At 36.5% G+C, this 27384-nt stretch overlaps 1 protein-coding gene and 1 pseudogene across 1 annotated transcript in view; one reads left to right on the top strand and one right to left on the bottom strand.

Moving 5' to 3' along the window:
• Pde1c (phosphodiesterase 1C, calmodulin-dependent 70kDa) overlaps window positions 1-27384 on the top strand; it is a gene marked incomplete in the record, with an annotated part of 467041 nt that overhangs the window by 310703 nt on the left and 128954 nt on the right.
• On the bottom strand, window positions 23872-24131 carry LOC102027953 (annotated as a pseudogene).

The following is a 27384-nucleotide window of genomic DNA, read 5'->3' as shown; positions in this document are numbered from 1 at the left end:
ACATCTAAAATGTACCAATAAAAAAAATCTAATCACTGTGGCAGCAGGTAATGGGAAGTGGCTGAAACATGAACAGAGGTTGCTACCTGTATCAAATGGAAGCCATTCCCTCCTGCGTGTTGCTATGGAAAGTGGAATGAGTCTTCTAGCCTTATCAACGTGTGAGAAGTCCTATAATTGGCCTTGTCCGAGCCCCCTCCCCTCAACACTCGCTATAAGGAGCATTATGGGAGGGGAGTCTTTGCTAGAACTGTGTTTTCCCCCCTGGTTCCCATTTGATGGTGTTAGACCTCACTGCAAGGAGGCCCTGGAAGCAATGAAGCTTCAGTGCAGAGGATTTAGATCTCTATTCCTAGGTCTCCCATAGCACTTTATTTATATTGCTCTTAGCATATATATCCTATCCTTAATTTCACCCTTGATCGGATTTTAAACATTTTAGAGCCAAAGCACTGAGTCTTATTTACCTTTGTTTCTGTCCCCAAGGCCCAGTGCTGGGCCTGCCACCAGGTGAGTGCTGGTGAAAAAACAAATGGAGTGACTGCATCCCTGGACCATTGAAAGCTCTCTCCGACGCTGGCAGTGCTGGTTTTCATTTGTCTTGAGAACTGATTTATAGGCTTTCCTTTCAGGAATGTGAACTTCAGTGCAAAGTGGGCACAAGACGAGAGTGTGTTATTAAGAGTTGGAAGTCTCTGATGGAGTGAAGTGCAGCTCTGAGGCAAAGGGCAGAGTTGAAGCAACTGTCTTGATTTTTTTAAGGAAATAGAGAAGGTCCAGCCCAAGCTGTCAGCCAAGCAGTTTTTAAAAGTGCTGATTTTAATTAAACCAAAGAATTTTGTGTCGATGTGTGAAACTTTTCACTGATCCCCATCTACTCAAGATGCCTTCTATTTACTATTTCAGTGTCCACTTCTTGCGGTTTCTGGAGCCCTGTATGGTGGGAGACTTTACTCATTGGCTCTTACCAAAGAAGGCATTTGAGTTTCTGCTGCATTTGTCATAAGCAAAGGTTATATGATGAGAAAAATCTGTCATGCTGACATTTTTATCCTTACACTTATGTTCCTGAAATTAATTTTTAGTTTAAAAATGCAGTTATTATTGCACTTTTCAAAAATGAAGTTAAAACATAATTACTATTTTATTTTCTTAAATGACATGTTTGTGAAAATGGAATGCAGTGTTTGAAGACCTTTTTAAAATAGAAGTAGTCATTCATTGTTTTCTGACCCACAGATATCCTATCACGGAATATAGGGCAAGTTTAAACATCAGTCACTGTGAGACTATTCAAGTGATTTAAATGTACTTTTCCATCCTATGTAAAAATTCTGTCATAAATAGGATCTTGTGAGAATGGTAGCATAAGAGGAGATTACCCTTCCTCATATATACCAGGAATTGGATAACTTTAGAGTATTCCTACTATGAACCTTTAGATGATGAGGCAAGAGTCAGACAGTTTTACCATATAAATCAGGCTGGCATCAACTCTTAAGACAGTATGATTTTACTTTATTTTTTATTACTGGTGCTATTTATATCTGCTGGATAGTTTTACAACACAAGTTTTGTACTTTAAGGAAATTTTCCCAAGAGTATTAAACTGGTTTCAATGCAAAGCATGTTGTACAGAGAAAATTGCCACTGGAATAAATGCCAGGGAATGCATTAATTATGATGTTATCGAATTATACTTACCAATAGAAATGTTGATGAACTAAAAAGCTAAGTGTCTTAGATATTTAGAACATAAATTATTGATTCTAGAAGTCATCTTTTTTCAATTTTTATTTTTTGTTACTACATGTTTGCTTTACATAATGATTACATTCCTTGAGGGGACTTGGTACATGAACATAACACATCTCAATTCTTTTTTCATCCCTTTTCCCTCCCCTCCCTACCCCTTCCCCATCACTTGATCCCCTTCTTTGAAAGGGATCTCCCTGCTTTATATTAGCTAACTTTTAGTTTGTTCTTTATTTATATGTTGAGTTTTTCTTATAAGAGAAAACTTGAAAGATTCAAGCTCTGTGTCTATTTCGTTTAATGTTATGGACTCAAGGTGCATCTATTTTCCTACAAAACACTCAAGTTTATTCTTCTTTATAGTAGTGTAGTACTCAATTGTTGATGGGCATATATGCCATTTATAAGATCACAGAACTAGAGAAAATAATCCTAAAATGCATATGGAATCAAGAAAGGCACAGAATAACAAAAATAATCCTGGGTAACAAGAGCAAAGCAAGAGGCATCACAGTCCTTGATTTGAAGTTTTACTATAAAGCTACAATGATTAAAAAAGAAAGCATGATACTGGAATATTCCTGGATCAGTGGAACACAATTGAGGAACCAGAAACAACCCCAGGCACACTCAGATATTTAATCTCTGACAAAGGGTCAGAAATGTATGCTGGAGGAAAGATAACCTCTTTAGGAAATTGTGCTGGGACAACTGGCTAGTCCACATGCAGAAAATTGTATCCAGAACCATATCTCTCACCATGCATTAAACTAAACTTGAAATGGATCAACAATCTAAATGTTAAAATGGAAATATATAATCTGCTGGGAGATAAAATACATAAAACTCTCAAAGACATAGGTAAGGACTTTTTGAACAGAATCCTAATGGCGCAAGAAATGACACCAAAAATCAACAAATGGAATAATATCAAATTAAAAGCTTCAGCACAGCAAAGGAAAAAACAACACAATGAAGAGACAACCTACAGAATGGGGAAAAAAAAAAAAAACAAACTTTTTACATCTATTCCTTAGAGGACTAACATTTAGGATATATAGAGAACTCAAAAAAATTAGACTACTCAAAATGAAAGACCCAAACAATGGGCAACTGAAATGAATAGACACATCTCCAAAGAAATACAAACAACCAATAAATACATGAAGAAATATTCGACATCACTATTAGAAAAATGCAAATTATAACACTGAGATTCCATCTTACTCCAGATAGAATGTATATTTTAAGATACTGAGTTGTTTTTGAAGTTATATCTCTCACAGCAGAAATGTGCTTCAAATACAACATCTCTCTTCATACTCTGTACAGTTCTTTTTAAAATCAGGGAAGTCCTACATTTGATGATATCTTACTGTTGTGGCAGCCAGAAGATACAAGCATATGAAATCTCTTGGCAGAGATCTGGGTAGCGGAACCTTCTCAAGACAGTTCCCTAATTTGCTCTATATCATGTGGTGGAGCCCACATAGTTGTGGAAAAAACCTAAAATGGATAGTGTGTGTTTAAATGCTTTGAAAAGTAAAATTCATTCTTTGAGTGCTATTTTCTTAATTGTCATCCTACAGTGGTTATGGACTTGTTCAACATCTTGGTCCTTTGACATAAAAATGTTGCTACTTAGAATTTTCTTCTCATATACTTGGTGCTGAAAGTCAAGTCTCCTCATTGTTCAGAATTCGAATCAGAAGCTCTTCAATTTCAGGATTTACTATAGCATCACTTTAAGAAACAAATACTGCTTGAGTGCTTAACCTTTGTCCCTGTCTTAATTGTAATAATTGAAAGTGTTGTACCAGTATATTTTACTGTCTTATCAAGTCAGAAACCAAAATATCTAGTATACTAATCAGATTTTTAGTTTTCTAACATAGTTTTATCTTTTAGGGTTAGTTTTCTAAAATGTTCATAAGTTTGCATTCATATTCAACATTTGTACTAAAACTATTCACACTTCACAAACATTTATTGAGTGACCGCTTTGTGCTATGACCTGAGTTAGGGATGCTCAAATGTTTTAAATCATTGAATTCTCAAATGCTTTACGTCACTGACAATGACATATGTGAGTTTGAATATTAGCATTATAAATCTGTGAATAGGAGAATACAACTTTTTACTTGTTCATTTCTCTCCTAATATAATTTAGCATTGGGGGAAGGTGTATGTGTTTCAGCTGATGTGTCAAATTTGAGTAAATTAAACTTCAAAAAATAAAGTATTAGTGTATAAAATAGTAATAGGAGCCTACTGCCTGTATCATTTTTTGTTGATGGTTCTGTGTTTGAACTGAGATCCTAAAAGCTATGAATAATAGAACTCTATGGTCTCCATGTAGAACTAGTATTTTTCTCTTGGGAAAAGTGCAGCACTTTAGACTATGCAACAAGTTCCAGCTACAGAACAGAGCATGGGCCACTGCCCACTTCCTGAATTGGGAAGGCAGCACAGTCAAAAAGTGTCTTGCTTCTGAGCTGTGCTTGTGCATACACTTGAAGGGTCCCAAAAGGAAGGAGCTCCAGGATCTGTGGAGGAAGTGATGCTCATAGTAAAGTCCCTTTACAGTGACTAGGTGCCTGTGGTTTTCATTGATTGATTCATCCACAGGATCTGAACCGCCCAGGGAGGGACTGCTCAGTGCCAGCCATGATGCCCTTGGGCAACAGGCAGATCCCTTGAGTTCCCTAAATTGCAATCCCAAGCTGATCTCAGGGGAGGAATGGGAGATACTTGTCGGATCAGAAGAAGTTTTTACTCAGCTTTGCTATAAATTAGGGCAGATCGGGCAGATCATATGTTTTCTTTTTTGTGTTTCTTACCCCCTTTTTTTCCCCCTTTTTGAGGCTTTACTTATGCTTTTTGGTAAGTTCTAAGTAGATAGTGCTAGCCAAGATGATGGACACTTACGTCTGGATTTGAAAATTTAGATTTCTATTACCTTCATAACAGAACTACACAGTAGTGGAACCATATGTCACAGGGAAAGGGTTTCCTTAGGAAGATGGGATTATCACACCTGTCACTACAGGATGTGTTTGGATAAGCACTGCACTTGGCTGACCCTTGCCTTGGCTTTGCTGAGACCCAATCCTACTTCCAATCTCTTGTAGATTTCTAACTTTTTGGTGCCAAAGCTTCTTATAAGTACACTGTAGGATACAGACATATATAGTTGATATAAGTGTCACATTAATTTTATATAATACTATTTGGTCTCCACCATGCTAATTCAAGGAGAGAATCATTAACCATAATTAAATAAATCCTAGCTGCTGCCCACCCTGAGGCAGAAATTCTCAACTCCAGCTACGCCATAGACCACCTGGGGAGCTTTGAGAAATACAAATGTTTTGGGGGTTATTTTATTTCCCCTAACATTCTATCTTCTACCCTCCCAGTCGCCAATTTAGGCTAGTTGGGACTTGGGGACCTATAGTCCTTAAAAGTTCTCTAATGAGTAAAACATGCAGTGAGGTTTGAAAACCCTTGTGGGGCCAACTGAGGAGCAGCTCAATCCAAAATCAGAAAGGCAACAGAGTCCTTGCCGCTGGAATGAGTGGGTGTTACTGGCTGCTCTGGCTGTTTCTCTGATGCTCTTGAACAAATCATGGGAGGCGTGCTGGAAAGGAGAAGGTTTATTGAAAGATGCAGGGGTTCTAGGTCACCACGGATCACCATCTCTTTCTGTCAGGTGTGCAGGGGCCTTTAAAAGGAAGGGAAAGGAATACAGGGAAACAATAGAAAACTCCCAGCTAGTTCCTTTGCTCATCATGGACCAAATTAAAAGAGGCTATTTATTTTGTTCAAAAAGAGAAAGGATTTATTCAAAGTAGCTCTGAGAAAATGGAAAGGTCCATTTGTTTTACATCAACACTTCACTGTGTACAGGTGTGTTCAGGTTTTTTTATAGTAAGGAACAGAGTGGAGGGGAACTCGGGAAAGAGAATGCAGACCTTCACACTTCCTTCATTGCTTCTGGCCTTCTTCAGCTCATTCTCCCCTTTCTTGTGGAAAGGAAACTGGGCCCCAGGCCCCCTGATGGCGGGATTTTCAGTCTGTCATTCTTCTGGGCTGAGGAGTGATGGGAAAAACTGTTTACGCCCGAGGCCTGAGGAAGTGTGCCTAAACCTTGTGTATGTGTTCTGTGGAAGTTTGGAGAAGCCAGCTCTCTCTAAAGGGGTAAAAAAAAAATCTACCTTTTAAAGTTCCATTCCGTGGTGCAAGTTACACGTTTCATCCCTCGCATCCACCTTCCACTCCCTCCCTCGCTTGCCTGTGGAAGGGAAACTGGAAGGAGCTGCTGGTGCCAATGTGTGCGTATTCTTCATCCCAGCTGAGAGCGTGGCTGTTTGTGCCTCAGGCCTTAGGAAGATTGGAGAAGAAGCTTATTTCTAAAAACAAATCCTAACATTTAAAGTTGTATTTGCTATACTGTGCCTCAAAAAAAAAAAAAAAAAAAAAAAAAGCCATGGGGATATAGTACAGTATAAGAACTCTGTTGAATCCCCAGTACCACCCAAAAAAAGTCTTTTCATACCCTGCAAGATTACATGGGGGCTCTCAACTAACCCTGTTTTTCCATTTAGAGACCTCCCCACAGCACCTCAGCATGGGCGGCTCCAAGTACCCACACTTCCTTCTGCCAGAGTCCATTCACCATATGCCATTGGTCTATGTTTAGTCAACTCACTTCCCAAATGCATACTCCAGACCTGATGAAAATACAGCCACGCTGACAGAAACATCTTGATATAGCAACAGACACAGAAAGAAAGAAATGAAGATAGAAGATAGAGGCTTCCAGTTCTGGCAGTAGATTCTCTTTCCCAATTGTTACAATAAATTGTGTTGTTCCTGTCTTTCAAGGACTTTTGTAATGAGATTTGTTTTCTTATAAAACTTATTCTTGACTTTGCACTTTTATCTTGAAGATTAGCATCTTTTTTCATTTTTCTTATAAACCACTGAGTAATTTTATTTGCTTTTTCAACTGTTTCTCTGAGTTTAGCTGTCAGCACACACACTTGTAAAAGTATTCCCTAACTAGGGTGCAGTTCATACATATTTGTCCATCCACATTGCTTCCTTAGAGTCTCGTTTGTTTCAAATACCCAAATGTAATTTGGTTAACTGTAACAGAAAGAGTTGCTGGGGAAGTTTTACGATGGCTTGTGCATAGATTAAAGTCTTTGGGATACATTTTACCTCTAAAATGTGCTGCTTAAAGAAAATACACATTTATATGCATTCAGAAATACAGGCTTCCAGAAACGTTAGTAGGATTACAGCCTCCGTATTGAGATTTCTGGAATATAAAATCAGAATTAAAACTCTATAAAAGCTGTATCACTGTGAAAATGATGGGAGAAAAGGTCTATTAAATTATAAGTAAGATCTGGCTCTCATTTTAAAGCACATACTGCTTGGAGAGAAGAGATTTTGTTTTTAATAGTTCAGTTCCATTGTTGTCTACCCAAAATAATATGTACCATTTGTAGAGGAGCCAAGGATATCACAGAAAAAAAGGTATTGAAAGAAAAGTTAAACATTGTAAAAGCAGATTTCTTTTTTTATTCCTGCTGTGGAATTTCTTAAGCATAGCATGGTACTATAATAAGGAGACTAAAAGGTGACCTTTGGGGACTGACAGACTTAACAGGGACCCAGAGTGCTGGGATTACAGGTACGCACCAACATGCCTGACTTAGCTAAGTACTTAACAATATTATCTTATTTACTCCTCATAACATGATCTGAGGCAGTGTTCATACTTTTATTCCCATTTTCAGATGTGGTATCTGAGGCACACAGAAGATAAATAATTGGCCCAAAGTTATGCCGCTCGTAGCTGCAGGGTCAGACCTTGAACTCAGGTAGGGAGGTGTCTGGCTCTGCACCCTTCATGACGGTGCTCTGCTCCCAGAGCTAAATCTGTACTCACTCTGACAGTGTTGATATGTGTGGTGGTATGCATTATGCTCCAGCACCATAACAAAACTATTTCTATAGTTCTGAGTGGTAGTTTTCTGTTTTTACTATCTTAATAAGATAGTAACGAATTTACCAGATGTTAATATTTGAATGTTTGGATTGACCTGTAAGGCCCACCCTAATTTATTTATATCTGTACTGGTTATTATGACGCTTTGCATATACTTAGATCCCTGTAAACAGAGGAATAGGAAAGAAAAAAAGCAGAAGCACTTACTTTAAGTTAGTCTGTCTCATGTTGGATATAGTTATCCTGACTTAAATACATTTCAGTTGGAGTTGTACATTATGGTATAGTGGAGAGTTCTGGCTAAAGATTACAGATTAAACCGAGGAGTTTACCTCTGCTCCTTCATGAAACCCTTCTACATGATAGTAAAGCAATAAAGCAGGTAGAAGTATGTAAGAAAAGGGGAAAGGGAATTACAAAGTGAAAGAGATGTTGACAAAAATTAGAAAACTAGAAATGACTTAGACTGGTACTGACTGACTTCCCAGACTGAAAAAGGCAGAACAGCCTTCAGACTGAAGGATCAGAGGTGCAAAGACCCCCTGATTGAATAGTTCCTAGTTTCCAAAGGGGTTATATCTCCGGACACCCTCTCAAACGTGCACAGCTCTACAACTGTCCCTCTACTGTGGAATGGAGAGATCAATTCTCGAGTGTTCATGTGGCTACAGAACTGGCCTGCATGTAATACTGCTTTCCTTTCTGTTTATCTGTCTATCTGAACACATACACAAATAGATTAATATTTGTGCTGACAGTTTTTGCAAGTTTTGTTTGTTTAGTTTGAGGTAGTCTATTTCCAAAACTCCAAAACAAGGTTGAAATAAAATTGTGGCGTAGGATGTTCCTGGGTTCTTAACTTGAGCTCAGAACACTGAAATTACAAATGAGGTAGGGGATACTTTTTAATATTTAATTAATATCTGTCATCACTAGGAAATGAACATGTTAAAAATTTAGTAGGTATTCATAGATTTGTATGATAGTCAATCAATAAGTGAATTTTTATACTAATTAAGGAGATCTAATCATCTTGATTTCTTGTCAACCTCTTGTAGCATAGTATTGGAAATGCATTCAATACAAAATATCTTGGGAAATCTTTGGTATATGGAGTTGTGGGCAGCATTTGATATTATTTACTGCAGTATCATTATTTTCATATGTTTTAAATCAAGGTAGTGATATGAATCTAAATCTATCCAATCTATCATTTCTCAAGGAGTTTTTCTTGGGGCAGAGATGTAGGTACTTTTGGTAGGTGATTCAATAAGGCAGTCAAGTATCAAACACAATGAAAGAGTAATGTCCTACTCAAGAGCACAGCTATTTGGAATGCACACTGAGAATGACGAAACATGGATCAATAGCTGCCATGTTCTTCATGCAAGTTTAATATAGTAATTGAGGGGGCACATTATTTTCAATGATTTTTTTTAGTTTTTTTCATTTGGTTGTTATATTAAAAAATAACTTATTTAACTCCAACCTCAAGACAATGTCATTAAAGTAAACCATTTCTCCAGCAACCTTATTCACAGAACATTTGGCAGTATAATGAAACACAATCTCAGTCTGACTCATTTATTCTTAGGTTGACATTAATTTGCTTTGAAGAGCAATATCCATCTGTGAACGTTGCAATAGTGAAAGATCATAAAATCTTGAAAGGACCTCAAGAACTTTAAAATGTAACTGATGACTGTAAAAATTTTCTTTCTCTATAAAATAATCCCTGGGAATTTAAAGCACATAATGTATGCAAAAGGAGAATAGTCTCCACCAGTGTTAACCCACTATTTATCTTGTGGTTATTTTTGAGATGAAATCTGTTCAGGACTGGTATGCCTTACATGTGGACCACTTCGACCTGTGTCTGGATAGAAGTGATGCTTTTCTCTCCAGCAGTACTGTCTTTGAATTGCTTGGCTTCAAAGGGATCTTTACTATTCTGTCCATATCTGGTAGTAGAATTCTTCTCAAGGTAAACTGTGGAATGCATACTTTTATCACCAGAACTGACAACAAAATAACACTATCATACCCCTCTTGGCATTAAAACTATACATGCTTTCCCACTGAATTTTGGGAACGCTGGTCCAATGCCTCCAGAAGCGGGCATGAATATATAAATGGAGCAGGGGTTGAAATTCTCACTATAGATAACACAGCAAAGAAGCTTCTCAATAATATGCTTCATCATTATCACAGTTTAGTGCAAAATAACAATATTATTATCTAAATCTCCCAAATGTAAGCAATGTGGACCAAAGTCTTTTGTCTGCTTGATTATTTGTAGTTTCCTTACACTTAAGAGGGAGTCTGGCACAGGCTTGATCAACAAATAACGGGGTAAGTGAACATTGTCAAAGCAACCTCATACTCTGCCTTTCCAAGGAGAAGTTAAATTATACAATGTAACCTAACATCAGAGTAAGTACATTGATTCTCATCTTAAGAACACAATGTGATATGAAAACTATTTATAGGGTCAGCAATATGAGCTTACGACTATCTTGAATTCTTGGTTCTTTTAGTGATCTTGTGTGCTAAAGCAGGCAGTTTTATTTCTGTGGTATTACTTTTTACAGCTACATGATAGTCCTCCTAATATTTCCAGATAAACTGAGCATGGTGGTGCATGCCTAAAATCCCAGTACTCAGGAGATTGAGGCAGGAGGATCACCACAAGTTTGAGGCCAGCCTGGGCTACATAGTGAGTTCAGGCCAGCCTGAAGTGCGTAACGAGACCCTGTCTCAAAAACAAAACAAACCAAACCGAACAACCACAAAATATTTCTAGATATCCTTTTGAAGTACTCAGTAATGCAATTTTATTCAACAATCATGACTCAAGACACCACTTCCATCCTCAGGGATCCTATACCTTCATTGCTAAAGCTGATGATAGTAGAAATAAGATGGGTTCAGGACATACCACCCCCAAATAATGGCACCTTGGCATCTGAGAAAATAGCAGGCAGGTTGTTCTCTTTCTCCCGTCCTTCCCTGAAGTAGGTCATAAGGCCCTCATTTGAGAGATGCTTTCCTTTACCTGAAGAAAAGGAACATTTTATGTCTGTAAAGAGGGACACAGAAAAGAATCTGAACAGGGCGTGCTTAGTTCCCTCACGTTTTGACCATGCGACCTCCATTTTGTTCTCCATTTTTTTTCATGAATATCTGTTCTTCATCACATCAAAAAGGAAAGACAAAAGTTTACCTGTTTCATTGGATCTTCATTTCTAAATGCTCCCACATCCCATAAAACTGAAGTAAGTTTTTATGCTTTTCTGTTGTTACTCTTTTTGTAGAAGCCTGAGTCGTGAACCTAAGATGGAAAGAAATTTCTTTTCCTCTACACTAACAGTAATACTTTTCTGGCATATATTATCTACAAGGTAGTATGTGTATTTTATAAATACATCCTCACATATATGTAAATCTTCATAGTATTCTTTGGGCTTGTATTGTTATGTCAGCTTCCCCTTCACTGGATACGATACCTGACATCCATAAGTTAAAGGAGAGGTTTATTTTGGCTCATAGTTTGGGGAAATTCAATTGATGGTTGGCCGACACCAAGGCAGAAATGGCATATTAGAAGGGCATGGCAGAGAATGACTGCTCAACCCATGACAAAGAGAGAAAGAAGGAACCAAAGACAAGAATACACCCTTCGAGGTTACACTCTATGTGAACCTCTTCTAACCAGGCACTACCTCCTAAGACCAAGTCTGCTGTGAACTCATCAGTGGATAAATCCATTTTAGATTTAAACCATAACAGAGTGGGTAATGATATTATTTCTGTGTACAGGTTATGAAACCCAAACATAGAGATGTTAGTATAGATATTGAAGGCTAAACAAGCTCAGAGATTAAATTCTTAGATTCATTGAAGTGTGAAGTACATGTAGATATTATTCATCCAGAAGATGCTTAAGTAACATCAGTCTTGGCCAATTTTGTCAGTATTAAAACTGGAAGTTGGGCAGATTTTCATAAGTTAGTGTGGTGTCAGGCAGCAGTGTTTCTAGTAGGCAGTGCTACTTAGGAAGATATAGCAAATGTCCTCCAACACCTAGCTGGAAGGAATGTAACTGAGGCACTAATCTGGATGTGCTGCAAACACCAAGAAGCAAGGCCAAGCCTGAGCCTCAGGTCCCTGGGGAATTTTGGTTAGGGTATCACGGCTGAAGTTGAACCAAGAAAGTACAGTCCTCATTGCATGAGGGAGTATCTTGAGTCACACAGGCTCAGAACTCACAGATTAGAGTCTGTACAACAGTAAAGTTACCTTTATATGAGATACTTGGGGCACCTTAAAATCCCATGTGATTAGCAAATGGATTGGGTCCAGGGGGATTATGGAATGCATGAATATTTGGTGGTTTTTTGGTCAGAAAACCTCTTTATTGAAATATTTTATGTTTCTTAGCTAGCTGGGAACTCCACAACACCATTGTTGAGGTCATCTATAATGTTATGAGGGTGCCGGCTGTCCATATTGCAGCCCACAGACTGGGCAGTCCCCAGGATTTCTTTAATGGTTCCAGAAAGTTCTCTGGCTAAAGACTGGTGCTGCATCTGTTGGGCGATGTTGACAATCTCATCAAAACTAATATTTCCACTGGGTTTAATGTTTGTCTGCTTCCTTCTGTCTCTTGGTGGCTCCTGGAGGGCTTTGATGATAAACGAATGAATGAGCATCACTGTTTTCCTGGTACATGCCAGGCTGTGTCCAGCACTGTCAGATGGCTTATCACGATGCGGTTGAGAAGGTAGAGCTAAGTGCATGGAAGCAACTGGGGGAAGACAAACACACATCACTGTCACCTAAGTAGTTTGTCTGAGATAAGGGTTTAGTATTGAGCAAATGTCGTCATGACTCTAAAGGAATAGTGATGTCCTGAATGATTTAAAGGAAATTTTCTTTTTTTAGTAATAATAGTTTTTGCTATTATAAATGCTGAGGTTAGCATTTAAAATAGAAAAAAACCTCAAGACAACCATAAGTTATATTTGTCTGTGTAGAGTGAATATCTTTTACCAAAGTTGTCCTTGAAGCAATCTTATTTATGTATTTGGTAGCATAACATTCAACCTTTGTTTTTTATTTTAGTGCTGGGAATAGAACTCAGGACCTTCCACTTGCCAGGCAGGCACTTTGCTGCTGAGCTATATCCTTGGCCCTAAGCTATATCCCTGGCCCTCAACCTTTGTGATAATTAAAGATGATATTGATAATAGGAAAAGAGGCATTAGTTTTTCTAATCCAGGTAGCCTTGCCTCGCATCATGTGGCTCGGTGATTTGAGGGCCATTAAAACAAGAGGTGTTACCATAGTTCTGGTCTTTGCTTTCCCTAGATTGTTCATATTATCGTAGACAATGTAAGGATCATTATTTAATAAACAATTTGAAAAGGCAAGGTGTGTAATGACATTTGAATATAAATGGATAAAGTTGGATGCAGAATAGCTAAGTTCTTTCCTAAACTCCTTGCTGTAAAGTTCTCACCCAGTCTATATTTGTTTTTACAATGTAATCTGAGCTCTTCCATTTGTCTTGCTATGATAAGGATTTTTAATGATACTCTCCACCTTCTCTAAAGAAAACGGTATTTTAATTAAGGTCTTGGCCTTTTATTTCTTTCTTCAGTTGTTTTGGGAATAAGCCTGTAATTTATTCATATTTGGCATAGAACTAGCTTTACATCTCACCTGTGAGTCAGATTAGAATTGCTTCACAATCATTTGAGTGACTTTTGAGCCAGTCTGAGTTATGTTTTATGTGATTTAGTTTAGCTAGTATATGTCTTTCTTTTTCTAAAATCTTGGCCCTAAACCAGACTAACTGTATGGAGTGTCAGTGAGCAGGAATGATAATTGCTGGTTTAAAAATATAACTGCTGTGGATTTAACTGGCATACAGCCCTGAGATGTGGGTGGAAGGTAACAAGCTGAAGGGAGATTTATGAAGTGTTCCATGGGGGTTCTATCTGGAAAACTTTGTTCCTTGTGCTCAAGGACAGAGAGGCAGACCAACTTACATAGTCATAGCCATAGCTGAGTCGGTCCTATTTGCTTGTTTTAGTGCTTGAGCCTTTGCATTGAGCTACATCCCCAGTCCTTTTATTATTTATTTTGAGACAGGCTCTCTCCAAGTCACTATATTGTTCAGTATAGGTTTGAACTTGCAAACTTCCTGCCTCAGCCTCCCAAAGTGCTGAGATTACAGGAATGGGCACCACACCTGAGCTTGTTTTATGAGGCTAGTATTGAGAATGTGTATTATCTTGTGCTTGGTCCTTCCAAGAGTGTGCCGACACCATCTTTTTAATTACTCCAGATTGCTGTTACTTGGTCTCAGGCTGCAAATCCCAACCTCAATCACTTGGGTTCCCTTTAAAGTTCGTATCACTCCACCACTTGCTCCTCAGATTTCATACTTTTGTTCACTGGTTCCATCTTCATATAGTCAGTCTCTAATTTCACCTTCTGCTGCATAACTTCTGCCCTTCTACAATTTATTACTTATAGCTTTTCTTAGTCCACTCTAATAAGATGCAGCTAGACACAACTGTCTCAGAGTGTTGTCTTATATACTGAGATTGCTTTTCTTTTTTTTTTAACCAGTTTTAAAATTTTCATTGAAATTCTGTGTGACTGGCTGCATACTACAAAGTGAACTCAATTGAAAATTGAAACAGGGTTTTCAAATTGTAAGTAATGTAGGACATAGTATACCTAGTATGCCATAGTATATCTTTTCTTTGTGCTGGCAATAATCAGCCCATAGAAGAATTGTTTTTTTCTTATTTTTAATTTTAAAGAGAATTTTTAAAAAGAACAATAGCAAAATGCCAATAACACGGACAAAAACAAAACCGAGCAAAAACAATAAGAATGATACAGCGTTTCAAAACAAAATGATAGGGATTAACAGTGGGTGTTATATTACATACTTTTATTTTTGTCAAAGTTGTTCAGATTATTAGGTGTAAGAATACAAGATTAACCAAACCATTAAAAAGGACAAAAAATTATAAATGATGCAGAGTTTCACCAAACAGGATGATAAGAATTCAACAATGGTTGTTATGTTGCACATTGTTGTCTTCAAATTAGTTGTTCAGATTATGAGATATAAGCATGCAAAATTGGTCAAAAAACACCCCAAATAAATAAATAATGCATTAACTGTTTCTTTTAATAAGCTATTAAACATCAGCAGAACAGTTATCCCAGTAAGCATTCTTTTTCAGAGGAGAAAGTTGAGGTCCAGGAAGCTCGTGTCCATGGACTGTCATGGTATATCAACAGAACTAGGAAGATATCTCAGTCTCTGAGCCTTAGTGTCTTCTGATTACCGAAAACTACAGGCTGAGCTATGAAACATATGACCAAGACAACCATTTGAGGTTAAAAAAAGTAAATAAAGATCAAATCCAACTATGTGGGCAAACATTTGAATACAGGTTGAGTTTTCCTTATCCAAAAAGCTTGGAATCAGAAGTATTTCAGATTTTGAATTTGTTTATACTTTAAAATATTTGCATATATATAATGAAATATCATGGGAATGAGATCCATATGAGAACACAGAGTTCACTTATATTTTGTATATAATTTACATACTTTTTTTTGGTACCGGGAATCGAACTCATGACCTCAGGCTGCCAGACAAGCACTTATGCCGCTGAGCTGTATCCCCGGCCCATAATTTACATACTTAAAAGTAATTTTGTACAATATTTTTGACAATTTTGTTCATGAAACAGAATTTCATGTGTGGTGTTTTCCATGCATGGTATCATGTTGTAGCTTGAAATGTTCTAAATTTTGGAATATTTTGGATTTTGGATATTTAAATGAGGGACAGTCAGAGACAAAGTTGTAAAAGATTTGGTCTGTAAATCTAAATTTTTGATTCACAAAGTGCACCTTCTATTATTGTGACCTTATTTACAAAATACCTAGTTGTATTGTAAATTTTTACTCTACACCTTCTATAAAATTTTTGAAGTGAGAGCTCCCATTGAGCAATGGCCGAAGTGGGTTTGTAAGGTGGGAACAAGGAAACAGAACAATATTAAAATTGTTGGGTGACACCAGGTTACATTTCTATACAGGTTAAAGCAGAGAGAACTCTCTTAGCTAACTCAGACTTGACTGTCCTATTGTCAGGAAGAACTAGTCTGTCTGTGAATCTACCTGCTTGCTTAAAGTTTCAGTGTGATTCAGTGGCATTTAGCATGGGTGACTTTGTTTTTCTTTGGTTTGTTGGTACCTAGTGCGGGAACTCAGGCTGGAACAGTGGCTTCTTACATTTTTGCTTAACAGTAGTAACCTATAAAACACAATCTGGTATCACCTGTTAAATACACGTTTGTGTGCAAAAATTCTTTTCTCCCATATAACTGCTGGCCAGCTAGCACTTGTCCTTAAAAACAGCTATCTTGGGTTCATCCTGCTCTTTGACAGGGGACTAACTTCTTGTCCCACAGGCAAAAACAGATTGTTAAATTAACTGTGTCTTAATGTACCGTGATATGGAAAACAGTACTTCTTTTCCCAAAGTAAATTTTATTTTAAAAGTACATTTTTTCCCAAATGAAATGACTTTCACATATCAAATTATTCTGAATATTTATGGTAATAAATGTATAGCAATAAGAATAGATCCTAAGATTAACGTGATTTGAGACAGAATTATTTTTTCTTAAGAATTAATAGGTTTTATTGATTTTTATCCTCCTTATTAATTGTGATATCCTTTACATACACATCTCTTTTGTCTGTTAGCATCATTTCTGGCTCTGTAGATTAACCATTTGCTGTTTGGAACCAAAGGATATAACTTTTAATTAAAAGTAGAACCAACAGGATCTGGCACTCTGGCAAAGTAGGACAACCAGAATTATAAAAATGTATTATGTATCTCAAAATAGATGAGAGGAATTTGAATGTATTCACCATAGAATCAATAAAACTTTAAGGTCATATATATGCTAATTACCCTGAGTTGACCACTACATGAATCCAAACAACACCTAAGTATGTACAAATATGTCAGTCAAAAAGTAAAATGACAGCTGGGCATGGTGGCGCACACTTGTAATCCCAGCAGTCGGGAGGCTGATGCAGGAGGATCATTGTGAATTTGAGGCCAGCCTCAGCTACAAAGTGAGCTCAAGGCCAGCATGAACTGCATAGCGAGACCCTGTCTCAAAAAGACAAAAGAAAAAAAAAAGTAAAATGACAATAAAAAGTAAGGAAGACATTAATACATTGGATGTGACACCACCTGCTAATGGTTCTTAGAATTGGTGATATGCAGTATGACTTACTTTAATAACATCTGGATAGATTGGTCAGACATGGTGGCTCATGTCTGTAATCCTGGCACTTTGAAAGGGTGATGCAGGAGCAGAGCAAGTTTGAGTCCAGCCTGGGCAACTTGGTGACTTAGTGAGACCTTGTCTAAAAACTAAAAAAAAAAAAAAAAAAATTAAAGGATTGGGAATGTAGCTTAGTGCAAGGGCCAAGGGTTCAACCCCTAGTACTGTCCCCAATTCCCCTCAAAAGATCTGGAGTGTGTGTGTCGGGGTGTATCGTCCTTAAGTGGCAATGAAGAAGGGAAGTTTATTTTCCTTCTACCCTCTCAGTTCCCTCCTTGGGGTTGATGAAGCTGTAGAGGCAAGTACCCTGGTGGCCTTATCTAAAACAGCACATGTCTGGCTCCTGGTAACTACCTCCAAATGGAGCAAAATAAGAAAGCCAAGATAAGGAGCTAAAGAGTTCAGGCATTTGAGGTCAAAGATGTGATAGGAAGAGTGGCTAGAATGCTTTCCTTAGATGGGAGGGCATGGGGTTTTATTTATAGAGTTCCCTTTGCATATGTATGATATTAGAGGACATTGAAGAATCAGTATTTTGTGCCAGTGATTGAAGTCACTGATTCCCAGTGTGTAGAAATAGCCATGGTGGCCAAAGCCATCAACTTACTTAGTTATAACTAGAAATTGATACCTGGGTAACCAAGTCAGCTGATTTTTTCCCTGATTTTTGGTTCTTATCTTTGCCTGGCTCATTTTTCTTACTTCTCTTGGTGATAATCATATTTTCAGATTTCAGTGGTAATTATACTTAATGACATCCTGAGTGAGAGACTGATAAAATTTGAGTGTACAAATTACTACCTGTAAGATGAGAAGAATGAAAGGCTCTTGGCTATTTGTCAGGTGTAGCTTCTTTGCTTTGTACCCCAAACATTACACTGATGAATCTCAGATGTAAAGCATGAGAAGACTTCGCCTACCAAACCAATGCATTCATTCATCCCTTCATTTATTCACTCTTAAAACATTTGTTGAGCATTCTACATGATAGTACTGGCCTTGAGCTACAAAGATGAGTAAAAGCTTAGTGTCTTTATCAAATGCCCATATGTCTGTGTCTCCATTTAAAGATTATATATCATTCCAATGGTGGCAGGAAGTCCTAGCTGCTGCTATGCTTTGTAATTGCACCAATTTGGGTTCAGCTAGAAAAGCAGAGCTAGTAAAAGTTGTTAAGAGAGTTATCACAAGAAATAGGCTTCCTCAGTTCTGGGGTGTGGCCAGGTAAGTCTGATCTCTGCAGGGAGGCCATCTGGAAGCTTCTCTCAAGCTCCCTGGCGTGGTTGAAACTACTTTGCACAGGCAAAATTTATTCTTCAGGAAAGCCTCAGTCCTGCTTTTAGCCTTTTAGCTGGTCCATCCAGAACATCCAGTAAGACCTCCTTTATTGTGGATTTTAATCACATTGGAAAACATTCTCACCTGCACTAGTGTTTCAGTCTCTAGCGACTTTGGCCTAGTCAAGCTGACACACTGAAAAGATCATCACAGGAATGTTTTAAAGAAGTGTGTTTTAAACTGTACATTGTTATCGGTAAGTATCAGCTATAGTATTTCAGTCCACTGCTGAGTGTTAAATAGCACATTCACAACCAATTATGTGGGAAGCATTTGTAAAACAGTTTGATAGATTGATAGATTCAGTAAATTGAAAAAAAAAAAAAAAAAAACAACCACTACCTCATTTTGGGTTAATTTGGTTAGTTTATAGACTAAGACTTCAAATGCCTGCTATTCATGTCAGCATGTGAGCAATACAGTCTCTGCCTGGTGATATTTCTCTTCATTTTAGTTCATTTATTGAATAGCAGTGTCCCTAACACCAGGCATGACCTTTGGGATCTAATTTTGTTATGGACAATTTGCAGGTGGAAATTGAAGAATATTCTGTCTCAAACTAAAGGGTGAAGAGGAATATGACCATGATGTTTAATTCATTTTAGTCAGCCTCATTCACTTGTTTAGTCACTCATTCTTCTGATCCATATTATTTTGTTGAATAACCTGTGGTTAAAAACAGAGGCTCTTGAGTTGAATACAGTTTCAATTGCAAGTTTGTGACCCTGTGAAAGTTGAAGTCCTTAAACCAACATCTTTATACGTGAAATAGAAGTAGTAATATTAGCTATTCGTAGTCATAGTTTTGTTTTGAAGGTTGAAATGATCCATACAAGACAGAGTATTTACTTGTCAGTGCCATGGAATTGACGTAGACTCATTTTTATCAGTAGGGAGGGCTCAGCGACTGATAAAGATGCGCCACCTTACCACCTCAGCATACCTCAACATGCCCTGCGCTGGGGGGTAGGCACAATACAGTGGCATGCACTGCTCGTGTGCCCATACTACAGAGGGGAGTTTTGTCCATCCAGTCCCACACAGGCAGTGACCTTTGGCATTCTCTTCAGAACTTGGCATTGAGATTAATGATACAATGAAAGAACTGTCTCATCAAGAAGCACAAATTACAAAAATAAAACCAATATTGAATCTTTTCACCACTTAAAATCTTAAAGAATACTCTTTAGATTGGTGGTGGCAAACTTAACAGCACATGTGCCACAGCAGATGTTTGTTATCATTGAAAGATTTGCCATCACTGTTCTAGATTATAGAGCTTTTAACTCATGACTGAATGTCGTAGATGTCCTGTTATGCAGTTCTTATGCGGATACTGGATCCAAGTTAACTTTGTTTTTAAGTAGTGTATTGCATCTCTTCATGCCCTGTTTTTCAGGGAACTCATTTATTTCTCCTCTAAGGTCTTATTTTACTTCAGTTCTTTGGTGGCATATAAATACTTCTTGACTCATACTAGTAATTTTCATCTGTTCCCAGGTGATTTCTGACATTGAAAGTAAATAACCCTGCAAGTGTATTTCCAAAGAACTTGCACACAGAAAAGTTAACTCATTTTATGAATGCCTTCATGTAAGATATATTTTCCAGCTGTGTATAATAAATCTGCTTACATTTTGGGGATAATTTTTCACATTCATGGATTTTATTATGTTTATTAGATTACTTTCACACTAAAATAAAATGCCTGCCAATGAATTATAATACATTAACTTTCAATGAAGAATGAAATGAAAGGGCAGAATATAAAATTATAAATAAATGTATAAATAGCATTACCCTAACAACAGGGAACTTATCATAGTGTGGTTTGTGGGGCATGTGATTACATTCCTATCATTGATCGTAGGCAGAGCACCTCACAGCAGTGTCTAGAACCTATTTCCTTAGGTTCACATTCCGTAAAATGGGACTGAAACACCTGCTTCCCATAAAGTTTTACAGGTAGTCCTGCTGATTTTTTCTGGTGTAAGTCTTAACCAGAGTGAGTTGTGAGTCATGGTCAACCTTTTCTATAGAGGGTTGCATGTTACAGGAAGGAAAGAATCACACACAGGTTGTAGATAATGAAGTTGTAGACCCATGTATTGTGTCTTGGATGCTACTTTTCTCACTCTATGTTTCCTTGGACAAGAGAATTTATCCTATCTATGTTAGTGAGCTCAGAAGTTTCACTTGCTAAAGTTAGTTCTGACTCTGAGGTAAGAAACATGCACGTACTCACATACACACCCGCATGCATACATGTGTGCACATACTCCTACATACAGATGTCCCACATATCAGAAGGTGGTTGGCTCATTGTCTATTCTTGCTCTTTGGTTAATCATCTTTTCCTTCTACCTTGTACCATTGTTACTCATTTATCAAGCAGAGAACCTGGTGCAACATATGTACACACACATATACACCAATAACAGCTACTGAGGGCTTTGAAGCACTGTGCTCAGTTTGATACACATTATGTTTTGTAATTAACCATCTACAGATCTGTGAGGTAGATACCCTCTACCTGTTTTAGCAAAGAAAGAATAAAAGTTTTGGGACTTGTGCAGTGTCATACAACTTGTAAATGATGAAATCTGGCTTTTTAATAGCAGGCTTTCAACTCTAAATATGAGACTAGATTGTTGGGCTGTCCCCTTTTTTATTTACTCACAGTAGCCTGAAAGAATTACTGTCTTCCACCCAACTGGAAGTGCTTGTGACTTTCCTCTCCAGCTTATATAATACCTACCATGGTCTTTATAACAACAAATGCTGTTGGCTGAACTGTACACTTGGTCAAGGACATAGGGAGTTCAGATGTAACATCTTCCTAATATTACGACTGACCCTATGAAAATGCATTTTACTGTACAGCTAATTTATTTTGCTGAAAGGAAAAGATAGACTCACAGATTGACTATAGTCTGATTGTAAGCTTCTACTGTAATACAAAAAGTTAACTTTTGGGGGGAAGTTATCAAAAGCTGAAACTTGGGAAATAACAACTAATGGAAATTTTATGTTACGATCATTGAAAAAGAGCTTAGGAAAATGGAAAAACTGTAAGAATAAGTCCAATGTTGAACGGTGGTAAACATGGGTTGTTGTGAGGAAGTGACTTAATATAAAGAGAAGCAAGTTATAGTTAGACACTGGTTTCAAACACAGGAGATAGACATTTATTTAATTATGTAAATTTAATAGAAATTTATTTAATTATTATTTTATTATTTAATAAATTTAATAGAAATTTATTTAATTATTTTTACTTCAGCAGTTTGGTTATAACTTTCATATTTTTTCTGCACAGAGAATTTACAGGCCACATTTACTTAATAACAAAATGTAGTTGTTTAACAAAATGCGTTAAGAACTACAGTGTACTTTTCAAAAGTAAGGAACAAAAGTATTAAATAAATCGCCTTATGGCACAAGACACCATAAACTTAGCTATGCAAACAGAAAGTAGATATTTGTGCTAGAAGAATGGAAAACAAAAATTAAATTAAACTTGAAGGATTGGGAATTTAGGAACAGCTGGTCAACTGAGGTCTAATAGCTGCCTTTGAGAATCAGGTTTTTTTTTAATAAAAACATTTCAAACATAGTATATTTATTCTTTAGCAGAACTTCTCCCCTTTGATAACTGAAAATCTTGCTATTTTTTCATCAGACTTGTGAAAAATGCGTTAATTTCTTAAAGTACTGCTGTCACCCTTCAGATGATGATTCAGTTGCATTTCATGGTAGTTTTTTTCCTTCAGTGAACCTGGGGCCCGTAACAGTGAAGACACTGAAACATGCTAAGATAAATATTGGTCTTAGAGAGACTTTAGTCACGAATAAGCTGGGGATTATTTATTGGCTGACTGCATTTCCAGTGCTAAAAAGAACTAGACAGACAAAACTCCTGCTCTAGAGAGTGAGCCATTTATAAGACAGTAGGTCCAGCACTGATTCTCAACCACTATGATCCTTTGATTCACCTTTCAAACTGCATGCAGACACTGATTTCCTCTGTAAACACAAATAAAATATTTTGTTATGGACACATTTTTTGAATACTCATAATGGGTACTTTTAAGTCTGTATGTGGACAAGAAATACACTTTGCTTTCTAAGACTATGTCAAGTATTTTGTTTTCCATTTCAGGTTTTCTAACACACTCTGTGTAGTTCCGTGGGCCTGTTGGCATCCTCTGTGACACTGTGTGACGGTTTCCTATCACTCATTCATGTTGTCCTTGCCTCTCACTCCTCTTTGCCAAGCCTGGTCAGCTGGGCTTTCCCATCTCTGCTTGTTGTGCACTTGGGTGATTAATGTAAGAACTTTCTCAAAAGTTAGGTCTTCAATAAATATAACTCATCAGGATTTCTGAGTATTTCCTTTTCTTTTTTCTTTCTTTTTTTTTTTTTTTTTGGTGCCAGGGATTGAACTCATGACCTCCCACTTGCTAGGCAGGTGCTGTGTCACTGAGCTATATCCCCAGCCCTGATCCATATTTCTTTAAGCTTCTGGTGAACTTCTGTAGCAGTATTCTTTCAGAATACTACTCAGAAATATTATCTTTAAAAAGAGTCATTTCTTGAGGGTTTTTGTCATAAAACATGTTACATTCAGAAGCTGATAGAGACACATGAGCTCTAAAGAAAGGCATAGCTCAGCAAAAGATGCTTCTACGTATCATCAACTTCCGCCGTGATGAATAATACATTCTGCAACAGCACTCTTAAGCACTTTGGTATGTGACATTAGTTTATGCACATAGTGATTAGATCAAGAAATTAAATTTCTGGTTCTTTGATATTTAATTAAAACTTCTGTGACTCAAGTTTGAAAACGTATACTATAAATGATAAAAACAGGTAAATATTCACTGATATGTCTATTACATTTATCAGAAAATGTATATTTAAGAATCTATACGTGTCTATAGGATGCTATCAAGCAAACTGCCATTTATGATCCATAATGAATCTTTCTACATTTTTAACTCAAAGACAATTATGTACTTAGGAAATTTTAATTTTCCAAAATTACTCACAAAAACTTATCAGAATTATTTTCCAGATAAAAAACAGTTGCACAGTCCACTGGCCAGAATAAATTCCCTACTTGTGAAGCAGCAGGCAACCTCTCTGTGACTCTCTGTGTGGTGGCACTGTCCAAGCATAACCATTTTCTCTTCACTTGAAGAATGTGAACAAGAAGGGACAGAAGAGTCATTGTTTCATTGACTCTTGGTATTTTCATTGTATGCTAAATGCCTGATCTCACTTTTACAACCAAAATAAAAATAGCAGTTTTTATTCTGAAAGGTAATTGTATGTTCCCTGCAGATATTAGCAACTTCCAACACAAACTCTAGGGATAATTCGCAGCTCTGAACCATGCTTTAGAAAAACATTTCCAGCAGTCTGTTTTTAGGATTTATTCCTATTCCATCATTGGTAATAATTGCACTTGTTGCTGCAGGAACCTTAAATTCTTCTGCTGCAAACTCTATGACTGCTGTGAAAGGTGTACTTTCAGGAACACCGAATACTTTGTATGGCAGCCATGGGTCTGACGTCAGCGTGATCTTAAAGGAAACCTTTAACATGGTGGACCGGTGGACCGAGCGTGGACGCATGCTCCACCCCAGCTCCGCTGACCTGCCCACTGTCTGGAAAAAGGAGCTAAGTTTCATATTATAGGAGCACTGCCTGCAAATCAAGATTCAGTTACCCATACTGACAAATGCTAGTTTCCCATTTTCCTACCTTGATGTCCTTCAAATTATTTGAACTAAAAAATAATCTGTATGATTTCATCAAGGAATTGGTAGATTTCTCACGTCATTTCTCTTTGCTTTCTCATTTTATTTTGTACTTCTCTCAAGTACCTGTCAAACCAAGAGCTAAAACAGTTTATTTTGCAGTGGCCGAGTGTACGTCAATCCAAGCTGGACCCACTTCTGTCTGAGTTGATAGGGACTTAGGAGGACAGACGTATCCCAGAAGGCTGCATAGGGCCGTCTTGGTTTCTGGCCACTCAAAAGCTTGCTTGTGAAACTAAGAAAATCCTCACTCTGTCTGAATTTTCTAGTGAGCCTACAATCACTACTCTACTTACATATGTATAATTATAAATAGGAAAACCAAGACAGAAGGTCAGAATAAGATTATGAAGGCAATAATCACTTCCTACCTTGGCTCAGTCACATTTATCTCCAGAATAGAGATAACAAGAGAACTGATTATTAAATAAGCAGTAATGTTGCTGTTTGATTAAAGTTGCACATGTAATTTCCTAGCCATCCCATGGGCATCTGTAAAACATGATTACATTGTAATAAAAAATGAATTTGACCAAGTATTTTCCACTTTGATTTAGGCTGCTAGCTTTGAAAAAAATACAGGAAAATAGTTTTCTCATTCCAGGATCCTCATTTTGAAGCTTTGACAAAACCATGGACTGTCATGGTAATTTAAATTCTTAAAATATTATATCACCTATGACTGACTAGAGAACATTGTAATCAAAGGTTGACAAGTTGCATGTTTCATTCTAATGGTAGGGATTGATCTAAGAGCCTAACCTTGTGATATCTAAGTGCAATTTATAATTCACTGGGGTAGCAATGTATGAAAAAATTATATCTTTAGATTAGTTTACTGATGGAATTAATTTATTAATGGTTTCTATGCATTAATTTTTTGTTACAGTTTATGGCAGATTTTTTAAAAAATAGAATCTCAACACTAGCTACCAGCAGAAAATAAATTAGAAATTATTTGAAAGTTTTATTTATTACATATACCTTCAGATATTTTTCTGTTTTTCATGAAAAGATTTATTTTAGTGGTTTAAGACATTTTCTTTGTAATATCCTATGACCCCAATATTTTCAAAGTCTTTATTTTCCTTTCAGAAAGTTCTCTTTTCTTAAAAAAAATTATATTTCATTAGAAACTGGTGTCACAAAACATCACTTCATTATTAGTGCTTTGTTTCTAGTTAATGATTACTTCATTAAGAAACACTATTGTATCTTTTGCCTTAATTCATGTTAGTGTGTGAAGTTTATTTGTTCTAATAAAATATGTGGCTAAAAAATACTGCAGTACATAACAGAAAACATAATATTTTGGTTTTAGAATTAACACAAACTTGTTTGATATTTTCAGAACTGTTTAGGGAAGTTAAGAGGTTTTTATTATGTGGACCCTGTAGGTAATAAACTGAGAATATATATTCATATTACATATATAATATATATTTATAAAACCATTCCATGTATTATGAGCATCTTTCAATGTTAGTAAATTTTACAAGTAATTATACTATATATTATATAACTTTAAATTACTTTAGGCAAATTGGAATAAGTAATAGATTAGTCTCTTTACATTATTGCTCACTCTAAGAATTTACCTGTTGTTTCTGCATTCCATCTCTCTGTCTCCATCCTTGCCTATACCCACACCCCAATTTCTTTCACTCTATTTTATTTCCCTTAGTTTTAACACCTTTATCACACATGACACACTATCTGTGATGCTTTTTCCTTTTTTTAACAGCCCTGTTAGTAACTGGGCATTTTGCACTCTCCTAGGGCTTACAGTATCACTGAATACTTTTGGCTGCTCTGTATCACCTCCACCACTGAGTGGCATTAAATGGGAATATCCATCCCTGTACTTGATACAGACTAAAAGTGGGAGTGACACACTGCTGAGTGACAGTGCACTAGACTGCACGAATGTTGGGGACTTTCAGACGTGTCTGCCAGAAGGCAGGGAGGATAGAAGGCCCCTTCTTTACTGCTTTGTACTAGAAACATACTTTTCTCCATTTAAAATTGGCTTGGGATGGACAGAGTCATTTTTATTAAAGATGATTATCTTGTCTCAAATCCTTCTTTCTAAAATATCCATTGGAAATCCAAGAAAAACAAAACAAGACAAAATATATTTTTGATATATATTTGTGCAAATAGATTTCCATTGCCTTCCCAAAGTCTTACCTGGTTTTATGAATAGAGAAGTAGACATGCTTCTGTTGTGCTAGGGGTAAGGATTGCTAAACCAAAGAAAGATACACCGAGGAGTAATAAAAGAGAAAAATACAGAAAGATGTAGTTATAAAACTATCTGGCTAGGAGTGTAAATCAGGGACAGAGCATGTGATTACTTTTTAGGAGGTTCTGGCTTTAATCCTAAGCACCACACACAAAAAATGAAATCCTTTAAATATGGGTTATAATATCAAAAATTAGAAACAACCTTTATGTTGTACATAAGTGGATTGATTGTATAAATTATGATATATATATTTGTATTTATTTAGTGACATTGTATATTGCTATTAAAATTGTGTTGGAGAAAAACTTTTAAACACAGAGATGTAGTATATTAAACATGAAAACATGCTACCAAATAATTTTTTAGGGAAGGTTAAAAAATCTTTAAAAGTAATCTGTAGATACATCACTCAATATAATAATTATACATTATATTATATAATTTTATAGGTATATACTGTTACCTTTGCTGTTTTATTTCTAATATTGTTTTATAACTTTCCCATAATAACTGATTTTTTGAAATATAAATAAAACAAGTTTTTAAAATTTAAGAAAATCTAGTAGGAGACTATGAAAGGGAATGCCAGAGATAATTATGCTTATTAATTGTGAAATACTTCATTTGAAATCTTCTTTAATACTTCGTAGAACTAAAACAAATTATTTTCATCCTACATTTTTGCATATGTTGTAATTTTTAAAAATCTACATACAAGAAAACTCTTTACTACTTAGGAGAATATTTGAAAATATGTTTTAAAATGTTTTTAAAAATCACATACTAACA

Source organism: Chinchilla lanigera, unplaced genomic scaffold (genome assembly GCF_000276665.1).
Source record: "Chinchilla lanigera isolate Chin_1 unplaced genomic scaffold, ChiLan1.0 scaffold00009, whole genome shotgun sequence".
NCBI classification, from domain to species: Eukaryota; Metazoa; Chordata; class Mammalia; order Rodentia; family Chinchillidae; genus Chinchilla; species Chinchilla lanigera.
This window is presented reverse-complemented; position numbering and strand designations above follow the sequence as displayed.